The sequence below is a fragment of the Protopterus annectens genome, chromosome 16.part0, assembly GCF_019279795.1.
Source record: "Protopterus annectens isolate FY-2018-M chromosome 16.part0, PAN1.0, whole genome shotgun sequence".
NCBI classification, from domain to species: Eukaryota; Metazoa; Chordata; order Ceratodontiformes; family Protopteridae; genus Protopterus; species Protopterus annectens.
Window position 1 is genome coordinate 862,891,641 of NC_056750.1, and position 18,188 is coordinate 862,909,828.

The following is an 18,188-nucleotide window of genomic DNA, read 5'->3' on the forward strand; positions in this document are numbered from 1 at the left end:
GACATCATTCCCTCCAATGTGCAGCACAAGAATGTCAGGCTCAGGGTAGATGGAACACTTCTCTTCCAACAACTGCAGTACTCCGCTCCAATCCATACCTCTTCTTGCAATCCAGTATACCTTCACACTGGATGTGGAGCAGCTCAAGTTGTACCAGTTTTCAGTTTTGGAGGCATGGCTGGCAGCCCAGTGAATGTAGGAATGGCCACACACCCACACTGTCACTTGTCATTCTGGTCGTGAAGCCATGTCCGTGTCAGAAGGTGGACAAACCTGCAGAGGAAAGAAAATGCAAACAGATTATACTGATGATAGATGTATTGGAAGAGTACATATGTATGTATATCATATGCATTACCTGGTTAGACCATCCAAATCTTCACTCCTATCCACAGGGGCAGTATTCTTTGCATTAGATGCATAAGTGGTGATGACGCTTCAGAGGTACAGACCTACTACCCGTGAAAACAGCAAATTACACACAATGACAAGGAGACACAAAAAGGACATGTAAATGGAAAAAGCAGGGTAAGGACCACCACTCCACTAATATGTCTAGGACAGGCATGGGGCTTCAGGTCATGGGCGTCTGAATTGTCCCATACCTGTGTTGGCTACCCACTAAGACTGCTGGTAGCAGCAATGACTCCCGATTGTATGCAGTGCCAGCACTCTTCCTTACCTCTGCCATAAGGATTGAAAGGAGGGAGGTAATATAAACCCTCTTGCCCTGACATACATACATTTACTACACCTGAAGCGATGGAGACTGAGTGGAGAGCTACATCAATGCAACATGTGAAAAGACCAAGACTGACCCGGAGGGAAACATTGCACCACAGTGACACCCCCAAGACCATGCTTACATAGGACAACAGCACTATGGGTCTGAGCTGAAGAGTCCCCAAGTTCCCAACTGCGATCCAGGAGGATCATAATATCCATGCTGGCTGGCCATGCCCCCATGCGATGCATCCACCAACACAAAAGCATTTGGCAAAAAAGACTGAAGAGGGACCTTCCTGGCCTTGGTGCTCAAGAGCTTGGCCGGTAACTTACATGGGGGCACAGAAAGGGCACATGTACACAAAAAAAAGCAAGGTGAGGCACTCTCCTTTACCTCTGCCTTTTCCATTTACATGTGTCCTTTCGGCAATGGCCATAAGGAGTGCACTTCGCCAACACTTATGCTACAACCAGACTCAACCGGCACTGAGGACGCAGTAGCCACACTTCCCTGCTCAGTATCCTTGCCCTCTATCTGTCCTCTATCTGTGGGCTCAGTAGGCTGGGTAGGCATAAGCCTACTGGCTATGTCCAGGGAAGAAGATGGGGTTGGCTGGATGTCAGCATCTGTGTCAGATTCAAGCCATGCACCCCCAGACTGTGCCCGAGTTTGACTACCATCATGATAAGTGTCTGATTAATTGATACATAACCACCAATTATATTAGATTTAACTGTTTAATTATGTGAACCAATATCCCCAACCAAAATCTTTACTATATATAAAGTTGTTACTGAAGGTTTTGGCTTCCAATTGGCGCATTGATATTAAAAGGTTTTATAACTCTTTTCATGTGGAATGTACGTAAATAGAATCAACAATGGGTAAATAAATGCACTAGAAAAAATATATAATTTTTTTTACAATAATTACTGATACTTTGTGCTATAGACTAAGGCATGCATACTTTCTTCTACAGTTGAGTTATGCATGCTCAATTTCATACAACTATAACAAGTAAGTGAAGAATGAGGGGGGTTGCTTGCAATGACTCCAAGGAGAGAGAAAAAAACAATGTAGCTTGTGCATTCATCAAAGTGATAATGACTTCTGCTTATGTCAATAACAGTGACAGCAGCTGATACTTTTCCCATAAAAGTGATAGACTCACTGTTATAATGTAAGGGTGGCCTAATGGTTAAGGTGTTTGCCTTACAAACACAAGGTGCAGGGTTAGAGTCTCACAAGGGATAATTGGCTAGGCTCAAAGTGGCTCATCAAGGCAGTTAGCCTAGTACTAATCTATGAACCTATGAATGTGATAATGACCTTACTTTCATTACTCCAAAGGTATGCATGCTGAGAAACTGGTTATAATTGCTGCACATAACCTGTTGAATGGGCGTTCATTATATTACATTGTGCAGCTATGTAACACTGACTCTCTATCATCAGTAAAGAGAAGACCTAAGTCATTCAAACATATTACTGAGCCCTTTCTCCCACCTAAATTCAATACATGACTGACAAAGCCATGTGAAATGCACCAAAAATATGGTAGCTCCATGTCAGTAGTCACCTAGTGATGACCTTTATCTCACTCAGGCAGTATAATGACAATAAGGACTAATAAAAGCAGAAGTGTTGATCACAAATAGAATAATACAAGCAGAAGTGATGATCACAAATAGAACAATGCAAGCAGAAGTGATCACAAATAGAACAATACAAGCAGAAGTGATCACAAATAGAATAATACAAGCAGAAGTGATGATCACAGATAGAATAATACAAGCAGAAGTGATCACAAATAGAATAATACAAGCAGAAGTGATCACAAATAGAACAATGCAAGCAGAAGTGATCACAAATAGAATAATACAAGCAGAAGTGATCACAAATAGAACAATGCAAGCAGAAGTGATCACAAATAGAATAATACAAGCAGAAGTGATCACAAATAGAACAATGCAAGCAGAAGTGATCACAAATAGAATAATACAAGCAGAAGTGATGATCACAAATAGAATAATACAAGCAGAAGTGATGATCACAAATAGAATAATACAAGCAGAAGTGATGATCACAAATAGAATACAAGCAGAAGTGATGATCACAAATAGAATACAAGCAGAAGTGATTATCACAAATAGAATAATACAAGCAGAAGTGATCACAAATAGAATAATACAAGCAGAAGTGTTGATCACAAATAGAACAATGCAAGCAGAAGTGATCACAAATAGAATAACACAAGCAGAAGTGATCACAAATAGAATAATACAAGCAGAAGTGATGATTACAAATAGAATAATACAAGCAGAAGTGATGATGACAAATAGAATAATACAAGCAGAAGTGATCACAAATAGAACAATGCAAGCAGAAGTGATCACAAATAGAATAATGCAAGCAGAAGTGATGATCACAAATAGAATAATACAAGCAGAAGTGATCACAAATAGAACAATGCAAGCAGAAGTGATCACAAATAGAACAATACAAGCAGAAGTGATCACAAATAGAATAATGCAAGCAGAAGTGATGATCACAAATAGAATAATACAAGCAGAAGTGATGATCACAAATAGAACAATGCAAGCAGAAGTGATCACAAATAGAACAATACAAGCAGAAGTGATCACAAATAGAATAATACAAGCAGAAGTGATAATGACAAATAGAGTAATACAAGCAGACGTGATGATCACAAATAGAACAATACAAGCAGAAGTGATCACAAATAGAACAATACAAGCAGAAGTGATCACAAATAGAATAATACAAGCAGAAGTGATGATCACAAATAGAACAATGCAAGCAGAAGTGATCACAAATAGAACAATACAAGCAGAAGTGATCACAAATAGACTAATACAAGCAGAAGTGATGATCACAAATAGAACAATGCAAGCAGAAGTGATGATCACAAATAGAACAATGCAAGCAGAAGTGATCACAAATAGAACAATACAAGCAGAAGTGATCACAAATAGAATAATACAAGCAGAAGTGATAATGACAAATAGAGTAATACAAGCAGACGTGATGATCACAAATAGAACAATACAAGCAGAAGTGATCACAAATAGAACAATACAAGCAGAAGTGATCACAAATAGAATAATACAAGCAGAAGTGATGATCACAGATAGAATAATACAAGCAGAAGTGATCACAAATAGAATAATACAAGCAGAAGTGATGATCACAGATAGAATAATACAAGCAGAAGTGATCACAAATAGAATAATACAAGCAGAAGTGATCACAAATAGAACAATGCAAGCAGAAGTGATCACAAATAGAATAATACAAGCAGAAGTGATGATCACAAATAGAATACAAGCAGAAGTGATGATCACAAATAGAATAATACAAGCAGAAGTGATGATCACAAATAGAATAATACAAGCAGAAGTGATGATGACAAATAGAATAATACAAGCAGAAGTGATCACAAATAGAATAATACAAGCAGAAGTGTTGATCACAAATAGAACAATGCAAGCAGAAGTGATCACAAATAGAATAACACGAGCAGAAGTGATCACAAATAGAATAATACAAGCAGAAGTGATGATTACAAGTAGAATAATACAAGCAGAAGTGATGATGACAAATAGAATAATACAAGCAGAATTGATCACAAATAGAACAATGCAAGCAGAAGTGATCACAAATAGAATAATGCAAGCAGAAGTGATCACAAATAGAATAATGCAAGCAGAAGTGATGATCACAAATAGAATAATACAAGCAGAAGTGATCACAAATAGAATAATACAAGCAGAAGTGATGATCACAAATAGAATAATACATGCAGAAGTGATCACAAATAGAGTAATAGAAGCTGAAGTGATAATGACAGAGTAATATGAGCAGACGTGATGATCACAAATAGAATAATACAAGCAGAAGTGATGATGACAAATAGAATAATACAAGCAGAAGGGATCACAAATAGAATAATATGAGCAGAAGTGATTATCACAAATAGAACAATACAGCAGAAGTGATGATCACAAATAGAATACAAGCAGAAGTGATGACAAATAGAATAATACAAGCAGAAGTGATGACAAATAGAATAATACAAGCAGAAGTGATGACAAATAGAATAATACAAGCAGAAGTGATGACAAATAGAACAATACAAGCAGATATGATCACAAATAGAATACAAGCAGAAGTGATCACAAATATAATAGAAGCAGAAGTGATGATCACAAATAAGAGTAATACAAACAGAAGTGATGATCACAAATAGAATAATACGAGCAGAAGTGATCACAAATAGAATAATACAAGCAGAAGTGATCACAAATAGAATAATACAAGCAGAAGTGATCACAAATAGAATAAAACAAGCAGAAGTGATAATGACAAATAGAGTAATACAAGCAGACGTGATGGTCACAAATAGAATCATACAAGCAGAAGTGATCACAAATAGAATACAAGCAGACGTGATCACAAATATAATAGAAGCAGAAGTGATGATGACAAATAGAATAATACAAGCAGAAGTGATGATCACAAATAGAATAATACAAGCAGAAGTGATGTAACCCAATGTAATTTGCAGACTGACTTTCTATATGTCCCCAGTAAGCCCTCCAGTAGTAATCAGCTCTGTCTGCTATTATTAGGTTCATAGGTTCATAGATTAGTACTAGGCTAACTGCCATTGTGGACCATTTTCAGCCTAGCCAATTACCCCATGTGAGAATCAAACCCTGAATCTTATGTTTGTAAGGTAAATACCTTAACCATTATGCCAACCTCCCTTACTATTATCTTGAGAGGTTTAACAGAAAGTCATTTTTATTGAGAGGGTAGAAACAAATTGTGTACCTGTGGACTTGCATAAGTACCTTAGTGTTATCTTCAGAGATTTGCCAGAGCATAAGTCTTATTGGGAGGGGCAGAAACAAATTGTGTACCTGTGGAGTTGTGTAAATGCCTTAGTATTATCTTCAGAGATTTACCAGAGCATAAGTCTTATTGGGAGGGGCAGAAACAAATTGTGTGCCTGTGCACTTGCATACATTTCCAAAAAGCTAAATATTACAGTGGTCGGGGAAACAAAGGCACACCGCAATCCCATTATGTGGGCATTGTTGACAAACTAAAGAGGTTGGGTATAGACCCATATGCTACCCAGTGGATAACCCACTGGCTCACAGACAGGGTGCAGTAAGTTAGAACTAGGGAGGCCACCTGTACAAAGAGGACAGTCACAAGTGGAGTCCCTCAGAGATCAGTCCTTGGACAGCTCCTTTGTGGCATTTACTTTGAAGTTAAGGCTAATGTCAGTGGTCTCTGGCTGACTAAATTTGCAGATGATTACAAATTAGGAGCGATCATTGAATCCCACACACTGACACAAATGTTCTCCTGGAGGGGCTGACACATGCAAACAACTGGTGTCAGAGCCATGGACTAAAGCTAAATGCCAAGAAATGCATAATAGTTTCCTTTGAGTGTCATTGAGTGCATTTCCTCCTTTGGTATGTACCTAAGCAGACATATCCAACAATGGAAATGCAGAAAGTCTCAAGGCTCTATCCCTGTATTCTGTCTCCTACAGGATTGAGGGGAGATCTATGCCTGACATACAGGGCATTCCCAGACCCCACTCTGATGGACCTCCTGCTTATCTGCAAAACAAATCGCACCAGAATTACCCATTCTAAAGAATTAAATATTGCCTGTGATATAAATCGGACCTGCTGGAGACACAGGTATGTATCCCACAGAGTACCCCGCCAATGGAACAGGCTCTCCATACATGTGAAGCAGAGTTCCTCCCTAACCAATTCAGGTGCAACCAGGACAGTTTGATGGGGAACAGTACATTGAGCCCTGGTTTGACCGCTGTGTGTCTTAATGGATACAAGCAACCTTTATATGGTTAATCTCCCAGTCCCTAGCTTGTAAATGTTTCATCTCCGAAGCCGCTACTTACACTTATCAAGGATATCAGAACTTGTCAAGATTTGGGATGCTTGGCTAGGCTTAAAAAAAGGCCGTTGTGGTCATTAGCCTGGCAAACACCTATGAACATGTGAGGTTTCTTGCTATGTGAAGACATGCACATCTGTATTGTAACTGGGATTTTGTTTCAGCACAAGTTGATCAGACTATAGCACATAGCAGACTTTCAGACCCGTGGGTAGTTATGTAGGATTATCAATACTTGTCAGAGACATTTTTACCTCCAGATAGTGTCTGTAAACCTCAAACATAACATTTTGAAATTCAAACACCAGGGCACGCACTTGACAACCCGACTACACTGACAGTTGGTAACAGCAAGTGGAGTTTAACAATTGAAAAAACTGACTGCAACTTAAAATAATCGGGCAAAATAAGGTAGAAGACATAATATGGGAAAGAATACCAACGAGTGTGAAAGGCACACCTTTGGCAGGACAACAGTAACACAAGCGATTAACACAAGAAAGGAATATCAAGACACTGCAGAGTGACACGTACCAAAAGGAAAGTAAGACAGTCGCACAAGCAGCTGACCAGTTCATAGAGCCAACCCTGTGAATTATAGACCAACTAGTCTTAACCAGCATTATTTGTAAAGTAAAGAAATGTATTTTTGTGGAACCCCAAGTTGTGAAATAAAGGCATAATCAGCCTATGATCCCTCAACCTAAACCAATTTGGTCTTGTGGAAGGTATATCCTCTCTGCTAAATCTGACAGATTTCTTTGAAAATGAAACTGAAGCCGTACATAATGGACAGATGTTCACTTTTAACAGGACTTGACTAAGACCTCTGATATTATTTCACATTCTGGAAATAGTGGCAAGTTCTGCTTAAAATATTAATCTCTACAAAGTCTGCTTGATGGCCATTCTGCTACAGACCGAACTCAAACTCAGGGCTGGTGACACACTACTCTAGTGGTGTCTCACAGGCTACTGTATTCATTCCTCTCCTTTTCAGCAAGTACTTCACTGATGCAAGAAATTCCCGGGTTCTCTGGCTTACATTGTTTGATAATTACTGCAGTTTGGTGAGGTCATAAGCTCTCCAGCAGATATCTGCATCTTACAAGAGTAGCTGAACTACACTAAATGCAAAATAACTGTTCATAGAGCAAGTAAGCAGTCAAAATAGTGCATGAATGTTCTTCCCATTAGGGCTCAATATGAAAGACAGATTTTTTTTTGATTTGTAGGCCAGATATGCTGCTTGCCTTTCTTCAGCATACATGGTATGTTACAAAACATAACTTTTTTGTACATTTCCTAAATATTAAACTAAAGAAACGGCACAATACTTAAAATATTACACCAGAAACCTGGCTATTTAGTAATATCAATCACACCTGTTTAAAAGCACATATTCTATAAAATAACGGATGTAACCATACACAGACTCATCATTATAACTGTCTAGTACCTGAAAACTGTTAATTCATTAAAACACAATATATTCTTTTGATAGTGTGCTGTGAATTCTGAAGAACTGTTTACGATTTTTAATGCTCAGGGCTTGCAAGGTATTATGCTCATCACCAACCCACCACAAACACGAAAACAGGAAAGCATAATCTGGCATTTTAATTTTAGCATAGCAGTATAACATCGGCCACTGCGTTATGTACGCTGTTGTCGCATTATTTTGACAGATACGGAGAAAGAGTACAGGGGTGTGGTGTAATAGCAACAATCTGTTTTGCATATCTTTAAACAGATATCTGTGGATAAAACAGTAATAGTGTGCAGTATAAACTTATAACCATCAGAAAACAAGCCCATTACAAGCTATAAAACTTACATTATAAGATCACACAAACATGACAGATGAGCTGTATGTGCAGAAATACAAGTAATATGCAGGAAGCTGAAGTTGTGGGGTACATAAGAAAGATTTTAGTGAAATATGTAGCCCCCAAATTACTGATATCTTAGCTGTTCTCCTGAAAATACATCCTGAATGGCATTGTTCCACGTTTACAATGGGTTATCGATGTAAAAATGACAAAAAAGATGTGAACGTTTCATTGTTAGCCTTGGCAGTATCAGGGGATATTATAATAGTTAAGGAATGCAGCTACTTAAAAAAGCTGTGGAGATGTTTGTGCACTGCATAATTTAGAAACAACACATAACGATGCTTTTTACAGAGTTGTCCATTTTCATAGACTACTGGAAGACTACATGTGAATTCGTACTATTAATTCCCTTGGCTGGTGTTACAGTGACTTAGGTTTAGTATATTTCTTGTAGGCATACAGGGAGCAAAATCACTGCTCTGTAAGTGTGATGGGGCTTGCGACTTGCAACAAGAAAGGTTGATTGTAGGAGGCTTTCCTGTTTATGCAATTAATCTAAATGCACTAGTCATTGCGGAACCATTTTTTTAAAAGTATGAGCTATGGCTGTGCTTTACCATAAGACACCATCACTCCAGGAGGTGCATTTTGAGTCATGAGGTAAAGCAGAGTACTTTATGCAATAAAGCCGCCATGAGATAAAGCACTCCTTACAGATTGTTATTCTAATTATAAACTGCTATTACAACTGCTGTACTAACATTTGGCAGTGGAGAAGGTCTAGTTTAATTATTTTCCAGTCTGATATCTGTCAAAAAATCACTCTTAGCGACTGCAAAAAAAAAAAAAATCAGTTAGTAGCCAAATCCATCTGTAAACAATGTTAGCTGAAAGGCATATCTCTCAAACTCATAATGTGAGACATTCCAACAAAGGCAAAAAAGTGAGACGACCAAAGCCCGCTTAGGGAGCAGCTTTTACATTTTACTGATAAAAACTTAAAAGAGCTGCACATTAATGCAAAATCTATTACTGCATTGTGGCATTTAATGACGAATGTGAAGACTGACGCACAAAATGTCTTGTCACTATCCTCATTGATTTAAAAAAAAAAAAAAAAGATGGTCAGAACAAGATGATGAGGCAAAAATCTAGACATTGTGAAATTGTGGGTTGCTGAGAGGTGCACTGCAAAGGATAATGGAATCTGTAATTAAACTCCGCCTGCACCTATAAACACATTCTGGCTGCGGGACTCCACAATGACTACATTCCAACTGCAAGCAGCTCGTACACACTCTGTAGGCACACTTTTTGTAAAGTTAGGGTTTTACTTTCTAGCGACTGGGTCAGTGTGTAGTTAAGCTCTCCTCTCTCCGTGTCCCTGCACTTCCTAAGCAAGTCTCTCCATGTCACAAGTAAACAGACAGCACCACAGCAAGTAGAACTTCTGTAGAAGTCCTAACAAGTTAGTCTTGATAAAGCAAGAAAACCATGTAAGCTGTAGCAGGGCAACATGTTACCTTATCTTACCTTACGGATCAGAGATTAAATGGTCTTTAGAAGAGACTTGCAGTTTGTTTTGAAAATACACAGCTCTCCAGTGCAGGTCTTTCTTCCGAGAGCAGTAACTGCAGCAAAACTCCCCGGGTTCGTTAAGTGATCAGCAGGATAACTAGAGGGATCCAGCAGTGATTTCTACAAAAGCAAGATAAAGGGAACTTTTACTGCTGGAACCCCTATTTATTGGGACAGAACAAAGGATTTTAGGTCAGGGGGTGGAGGAGTTAAGTGGACTGTGATTAGACACAATGGCTTGCTTGTATAGAAAGTCGGCTTGCTATGAGAAGAAAGTACAGAGTGACTTGCAAGCCGATTCTCTCCGAAAACTCAAATATAACCTCCACATAACTCTATGCTGAAAATTAAGCTGACAAGGTAAGAGTTCAGTTACTTTTTCAACTTAATTTTCAACACTGGAGTTACTATCTGACTGCAAAGTAATTCCTACCTTCTCATTTTGCTCTCTGTGTTAAGCACAGAGGTGCCATGAGAAGGTACTCTGGGTTAATGAGTTAAAATGCCAGGTTTTTGTAATATAAAAATTGAGACCACAATAAATCATTTCAAAACTTTTCCCACCTTTAATGTAACTTATAACCTGTACAGTTCAGTTGAAAAACAAATCTGTTAGGGGAAAAAAATATAAAAAACGTACAATAAGCTGGTTGCGTAAGTGTGCACACCCTTAAACTAATACTTTGTTGAAGCACCTTTTGATTTAATTACATCATTCAGTCTTCTTGGGTAGGAGTCTATCAGCATGGCACATCTTGACTTGGCAGTATATGCCCACCTTTCCTTGCAAAAGCGCTCCAAATCTGTCAGATTGCAAGGGCATCTCTTGTGCACAGCCCTCTTCAGGTCACCCCATAGATTTTCTATTGGATTTAGGTCTGGGCTGTGGCTGTGCCATTCCAAAACTTTAATTTTCTTCTGGTGAAACCATTCTTTTGTTGATTTGGATGTATGCTTGAGGTCATTGTCATGCTGAAAAGTGAAATTCCTTTTCATCTTCAGCTTTCTAGCAGGCGCCTGAAGGTTTTGGGCCAAAAGTGACTGGTATTTGGAACTGTTCATAATTCCCTCCACCTCCACATTGACTAAAGCCCAGTTCCAGCTGAAGAAAAGCAACCCCAAAGCATGATACTGCCACAAGCATACTTCACCGTGGGGATGGTGGTGGTGTGGTGATGTGAAGTGTTGTTTTTGCGCCAAACGTATCTTTTGGAATTGTGGCCAAAAAGTCCAACCTTGGTCTCATCATTTTTTCTACATGCTTTTGGGAGACTTGATATGTTGTTTTGCAAATGTTAGCCAGACCTGGATGTTTTTCTGTGTAAGAAAAGCCTTCCATCTTGCAACCCTACCTCATAGTCGAGACATATGGAGAATAAGGGAGAATGTTGTCACATGTAGCACACAACCAGTACTTGCCAGAAATTCCTGCAGCTCCTTCAGCTTTGCTGTAGGTCTCGGCAGCCTCCCTGACCATTTTTCGTCTTCTCTTTTCATAAATTTTGGAGGGATGTCTAGTTCATTGCAACGTCAGTGTTGTCCCATATTCTCTCCACTTTATGATGACTGTCTTCAATGTGTTCCATGGTGTATCCAGTGTCGTGGAAATATTTTTATACCCTTCTCCTGACTGACAACTTTCAGCAATGAAATCCCTTTGATGGCTTTGTAAGCTCTCTCCAAACCATGGCTTTTGCTGTAGCAGGCAACTGAGTAAATGTCAGGAAAATCCTATTAGGACAGCTGAACTTTATTTGGGGTTAATCAGTCTTTCTCTAATTGATGGCAGATGTGTACCCAAGAAGACTGAATGCTGTAGTTAAATCAAAAGGTGCTTCAGCAAAGTAGTTTAAGGGTGTGCACATTTAAGCAACCAGCTTATATGTTTTATATTTTCCCCTAACAGATTTGTTTGTTTTTCAATTGAAGTGCACAGGTTATAGGCCTCTCATTGATATATATATATATATATATATCACAAGCCTGGCATTTTAACAGGGGTGTGTACACTTCTTATATCCACTGTATGCATATAATACACACACACACTGCGGACAGTTAGTTACGTTTGGCATTTGGCATGGGAACGAACTGGAATACCTGGAACAAACTCGCATGAATACTGAAAGAGCATGCAGATGCCATACTAAAAGCACTCTGGGTGGGAATTGGACCTGGGAGCTTCTTGCTGTAAGGTGTCAGTGCTGTTCACTGACACAGCCATATCATTGTATATCAACTGTGAAAAAGTAAAATAGGTTCATAGGTTGGTACTAGGCTATCGGCCCAAGGGCCTATACAAGCCTAGCCATAACAATTCCCTGGCTATTTCTTCCCACCGTATCTACTTTATTTCACTATAAAGAAATTGCAGTTTAAATATTATAAAGCTTTATACTGTTTATGGTACAGCGTTAGTGTTGTTGCCTCACAGCAAGAGGTTCTCCTGTTCGATTCATGGCTGGAGTGCCTTCTGTGTGGAGTCTGCATGTCCTCCCTGCGTTCGAGTGGCCTTCGAAAGACATGCGTGAATGGGTGTGCCTTCGCTGAAGGTTGGGCATCGGCTTGGCAACTTGGCACCATAAAAAAATCTACTGCCAGTCAGCGGACCGTACTTCCACTGTGGAGACCCCTAACCTGGAAAAGCCGAAAAGACAAACAAATACTGTTTACTAGCTCACCAAAATATAAATGAAAACCATCTACGAACAGTTGTAAGTGAACAAAAAATATCCAGCAAGTACATCAGCCGTTCTTTCACTTATTAAAGTAAAAACGTAATATACTTCTAAGTAGATGCTTAACTGTAAGTCAGATTTAAAACCTGTGAAGTCTTCCAATCTAAATTGATTTACCAGTCAACTGAAGACACTAGACTATACAAAAGTCAGCTTGATTTCAAGCGATAAACTTGTAATCAGCTGTGAGATGCAGAGGGTAGAGAACCCAGAGTGCAGCTGAAGTTAACCAGTTAATGAACATGCGTATAAGAATTCTCTCTTAAAGGACAAAGCTCAGATCTTTGTAACTAATCTTGGTCATCAGGAGAGACTGGCAGACATTTCCCTGTACTTGGGTCTCTTACATATTCCTCCATGGAGATCTACATCTAGCTGCCTGTGCCATGAAAGATCCAACTTTATTTCATCTCTTGTTCTTTCTTAGAGCTAATAGTACAGCAAATGCTTGGTTAAAGGAGCTAAACCTTCATCAGCACTTAAGACATGTTGGCGTGATTCATATTCCAACATATGCCTCGCTTCTGGAACAAATGTCCACTGTATGCCAAGCAGAGTAGCACCCTTGCCATCTTCAGGGTAAACCTAAATAATCGGATGGGCAGCCTCAAGTTTTCTGTCTTGTCCTCCTTGAGGCTTAAGGGAAATTTTGAATAAGGCTGTTTGGCGAGGCTTGAAATGAACTGCAGACCAATTGCTTAGTTCTTGCCAGTTCACCATGTTCAAAGGCAGAATGAGTTAACTTTGAATACTCTTATCCAAAGTTATGACCATTGGATCGAGTTAAAAACTGATGCACATCCTAGACAAAATACAGTATGCCTTTACATCAGTTAGTATGGACAGAATTTGTTAACACACAGGTTCAAAAACTGAGAACTACTCAAGAATAGCCTCTCTTATGTGCTAGTTAGTGTACACTGAGATGGACAGCCAGCTAGAAAAGTTGAACAAGCAGCATGTTTTGTGAGCAATAAGCTGTTGGATCTCAACAGTTTGTCAGGCAATGAGTAACTTACTGCTAGGTAAATCCCATGTTGCCTGCACAGCATTCAAGGTGTCACACACCATACACTCCTCCCATGCCCACGACACAGGGTGTCACATGCTGTACATGCCTCCCATGCTAATGACATGGGGTGTCGCACGTCATACATGCCTCCCATTCACACAACATACAGCTAAAGCTGCATAAGACTGGCTTCCAAAGGGCAGGTTTTGCCAACACTTTGCTAAGGATATACTAGTAAGGTGAAACTAAAAGTTTCATACATAGGAAACCAAACTACACCAAAATAGTGCAACACCTGGCAAGAGGTACATAGATTACAATTTCAGGTTGCCAAACAGATCTTCGTGACAGCAAATAAGAGAACAGCAGGTAAATCCCACTAAATCAGTTGCATGTCCCGAGTTAAGTGACCAGAATGGAGTAGTGAAGGTAGGTTGACAGTGAATGTAACTTGGGCTTGAGGTTTTGTCCATATGCAGTCATCCGTAACAACCTTCAGGCATCTAGATACTAATGGAGAAAGATTTCAGTGATCACTGGTGATGGACAGATTTGGGAGGCATGTGTACTCCTCATCCACTTTTGTGCTAAGGTGTCTCAACTACATGGCACATTTTACAAGATTACAGAGGGATTAGACTAAGGAGTTCTCAAATACTCTCTGAGGTGCTGCTTCTGAGGAAGTTCAAGCTTGTGTAACCTTCCAGCTGAATACCGTTCAGTTTATATCCAATTCACTCATGAGGTTGATCTCAAACATAGCAGTCTGTTCGGGCATTTCCATAAGGAGACATACCTGGATGCGCCTTTGTTAGTTTGCAGAGCCCTTCAAGTCCAGTTTCATCAATGCTCACTTTGACAGAACATCCTTATTTGGCCCCAAGTTAAAGGACACCCTATCCAGGTGTGAGAAGGATAGAAAGATCTCTGCTGCCATGGGCATGTTTTTTGACCCCTCAACGAACATTTTCCAGGGATCATCATGGTGGTCAGAAAATGTTCAAAAAGTCTCCAGGTCCTTTCCAGGACGCACGTGGAGGAGGTTCCCTCAGAGGCAGAGGACTGAACTCTAATGGGCTTTAATGCTCACATGATAGAGGTAGACGCAGAATCAGGGCTCCAGAAAATCGTTAGTTGACGAATGCTACCAGTGCTACTGAAAGGAAGTCCAATTGCCCACCTCTGGAGGCAGTCGGGGGAACGATTATTCTTGCACCAGACAGCCTGGCTAGATGTAACAAAAGATGCAGAGAATTATTTCCAGAGTTTATACAGTACCCTTTTCCCTTCCACCTCTCGTCTCAAGAAAAATCCCCGATGTTCCACCCAGTCAGAGGGAACAAGCAACAATTCAAATACAAAAGCTGCTAGAAAAGTCTCATCGAGGAAGTCCCACCAGACTAGGTAGAATCCTAAACTTATTCAAGGTTCTTTTTAGTGCCAAAGAAAACAGGGCCTGGAGATCAATTCTGGATCTCACCAAACTAAACAAGACTGTTCAAAGAACCAAGTTTCAGATGGTTACGGTTCAGTCCATTCTCCCATTTTGAGGTAAGGATGACTGGATGTGCTCAGCTGACTTTCAGGACATGTACTATCATATAAAAATGAACAGACGATAGACAAAGGTATTTATGCTTCCAGCTGGGAGCCAGTCATTACCAGTTCAGAGTACTGCCCTTTGGACTCGCCACAGCCCCCAGGGTGTTTTCCAAATGCATGGCAGTAGTAGCAGCTCCTCTCAGACTGCAGGGAATTCTGAGTATTTTCCTACTTACATCACTGGCTCATATCTGCTCTGACCAGGCATCAACTCATATTGGTAAATGACCAGGTTGTCCAGACTTGCTCTCTTCTGGGGATAACCATAAACTACAAGAAATTTCATCTACAACTTAGCCAGAGTCTAGAGTTTATAGGAGCAATTCTCAGTACAAAAATGACTATTCCATCCCTGCCACTATCGAGAGTTCAAACAATAAGGTCACAAGTCAAAAAGATAATCTGCAACACCACGATCTCAGCCCATCTAGTTCTTCAAGCCCCTGGGATCAATGGCGGCAGCAATAACATTAGTACCGCTAGCAAAATTTTACATGAGATATGTAAGGCTATGGAGCGCATCATCGTGGACCTAATTAAAATCTCCAAACTCTGGATCCCACACAGTTTGGTTTTGTAAAGGGTAGATCATGCCTGCTCAACCTGGTTGACTTCAAGTCAGACACCAGAGCTGTGGATGAGGGTAAGGCAGTTCATACAGCCTACCTCTATCTGGCCAAGGCCTTTGATACCATTCCCCACTCAAGAATTATTGATAGACTCACCAAGCTAGGCATCAACCCCTGTATCTCTAGGTGGGTTGCAAATTGTGTCTCAGAACCCACAGTGTGAAAGTAGCAGACTCCAAGTCTGACTGCCGACCAGTCATGAATAGATTCCCACAGGGATCGTTCTTGGGTCCTCTCCTGTTTGCCATCTACTTCTCAGAAGTCCAGGCCAACACGGAAGGACTTTGACCAAATTTGCCGACTATTGCAAGTGATGTAGACAGCCTACAGAAAGGCCTCATTGAGACCAACGACTGGTGTCAAAACCATGACCTTAAACTTAATGCCAAAAAATGCATAGTCATTCCCTTTGGGAAAAACGCCGTTCCCACTAATTACCACATTGATGATAGCCCACTGAAGACATTGTAAGAGATCTGGGGACACAGGTTGACAGGAACCTCTCCTTCGACTGCCACATTGCCGCTGCGGTCAGAAAGTCCTATGTGGTACATCTCATTACCAAGGGTTTTGCATCCAGGAAGAAAGAGGTCATTGTTTCTCTCTACTCTTCCCTCATTAGACCAGTCATTGAGTATAATGCCCCATTTGGCATGTACCTCACTAAACACCTGCAAGAGCTGGAAAGGCCACAAAAGTACCTCGCGAAGAGGATCCTAAATCTTAAACATACGCCCTACATGGACAGACTCAAAAAAACTCCAGCTTTTCTCTGTCTCATATCATCTATTAAGAGGCGAGCTCTGCTTGACTTACAAAGCCATGTCTAACCCAGCCCTGTTAGAAATCCTACACCTAAAGAAATCCCAATCCCTCCGCAGCACACACTCCAGAGACCTCAACCTCATTACCACAATCAACAGAACATGCTGGAGGGACAGGTTGATAACCCAGAGACTGCCCATGCTCTGGAATAGACTTCCCTTACATGTCAAGCAGAACACCTCACTGGCCCTTTTCAAGAGAAATCTTGAGTGGATGGGAAATAGAAAGTTCACCCCAGAGATCACTCCAGTGGCTCTACTTGATAGAGGCACCAGGAACTAATGGCGGCATGATTCCAGGACACTTCTATGGGCTAGGTTTGTACTGGCTCCAGGGCCGTTGGCCTAGTACACACCTATGAGAATTCTTCAGTGGATGTTAACCTCATGGTGGTTGGTTCTTTATTTGGCTGTGTCTTATCAGATAATCACTCAGACGTGCAAAACAGACCTGGAATGGTAGATTCATTCAGACAAAGTTCTTCTAGGCTGGCCATTCATTCACCCCAACCCATTACTGCCTCGATAATGACTCTGGTACAACTTTTTAACCTACATTACTGCCTTGACAGTGACTCAGGGAGTTGGTCTTTTAACATTACAGCACCCGTGGTATTCTCTTTCTAAGCCAACTTTACCTTTAAACTTGATCTGACTGTAGCCTGCCGTGGGAAGTTTTTCTTGCTTGTGAATTTTTTCGCAACATTTAATTACTTGAAAGCCCCCCCCCCCCCCCCCCAAGTCAGATATGTGTATTCTCATCCATGGTGGGGTGTATAAAATATATGCACACACACACGGACAGTGTTTTGTCTTTCAGGTTGTGCCTACTCAGTGTCAGTCACATTGACAAGTGCAAGGATCACATGTACCCTCTTAGTCTAACCTATGCTGTCACAACATGCATCTGTTGAAGGTGTGCATGTTCCCCAAACTGTAGGAGTTGCAGGAAATTCTATTTCGTTCTGAGATGGGCACAACAGTAGTGAAAATAACACCAGTTTGTTCTAGAAACCATCCTCAGTTTGTACACCATGGTGACGTATATGCATGTATGTTATTTGCAGGTTGTTAGTATATTTTCTGGTGTCCAAAAGGACAATGTTAGTTGCACACACCGTGGTGAAGTATATGCATGTATGTTATTTACAAGTTAGTATATTTTCTGGACAATGTTGCACAGAACATGTGTTGTAAGGGATATGAAGGACGTTTCAAACAACAATGCACTAGAAATGTTGATGGCCACATAATTGCATGATGAAACTTGCCAGTA

The 18,188-nt window shown here is 40.3% G+C and overlaps 1 protein-coding gene across 1 annotated transcript in view; it reads left to right on the forward strand.

Annotated features, from left to right (window-relative positions):
* The window catches only part of SUPT16H (SPT16 homolog, facilitates chromatin remodeling subunit), a 3,088,153-nt gene that overhangs the window by 3,068,392 nt on the left and 1,573 nt on the right, over window positions 1–18,188 (forward strand). The window lies entirely within an intron of this gene.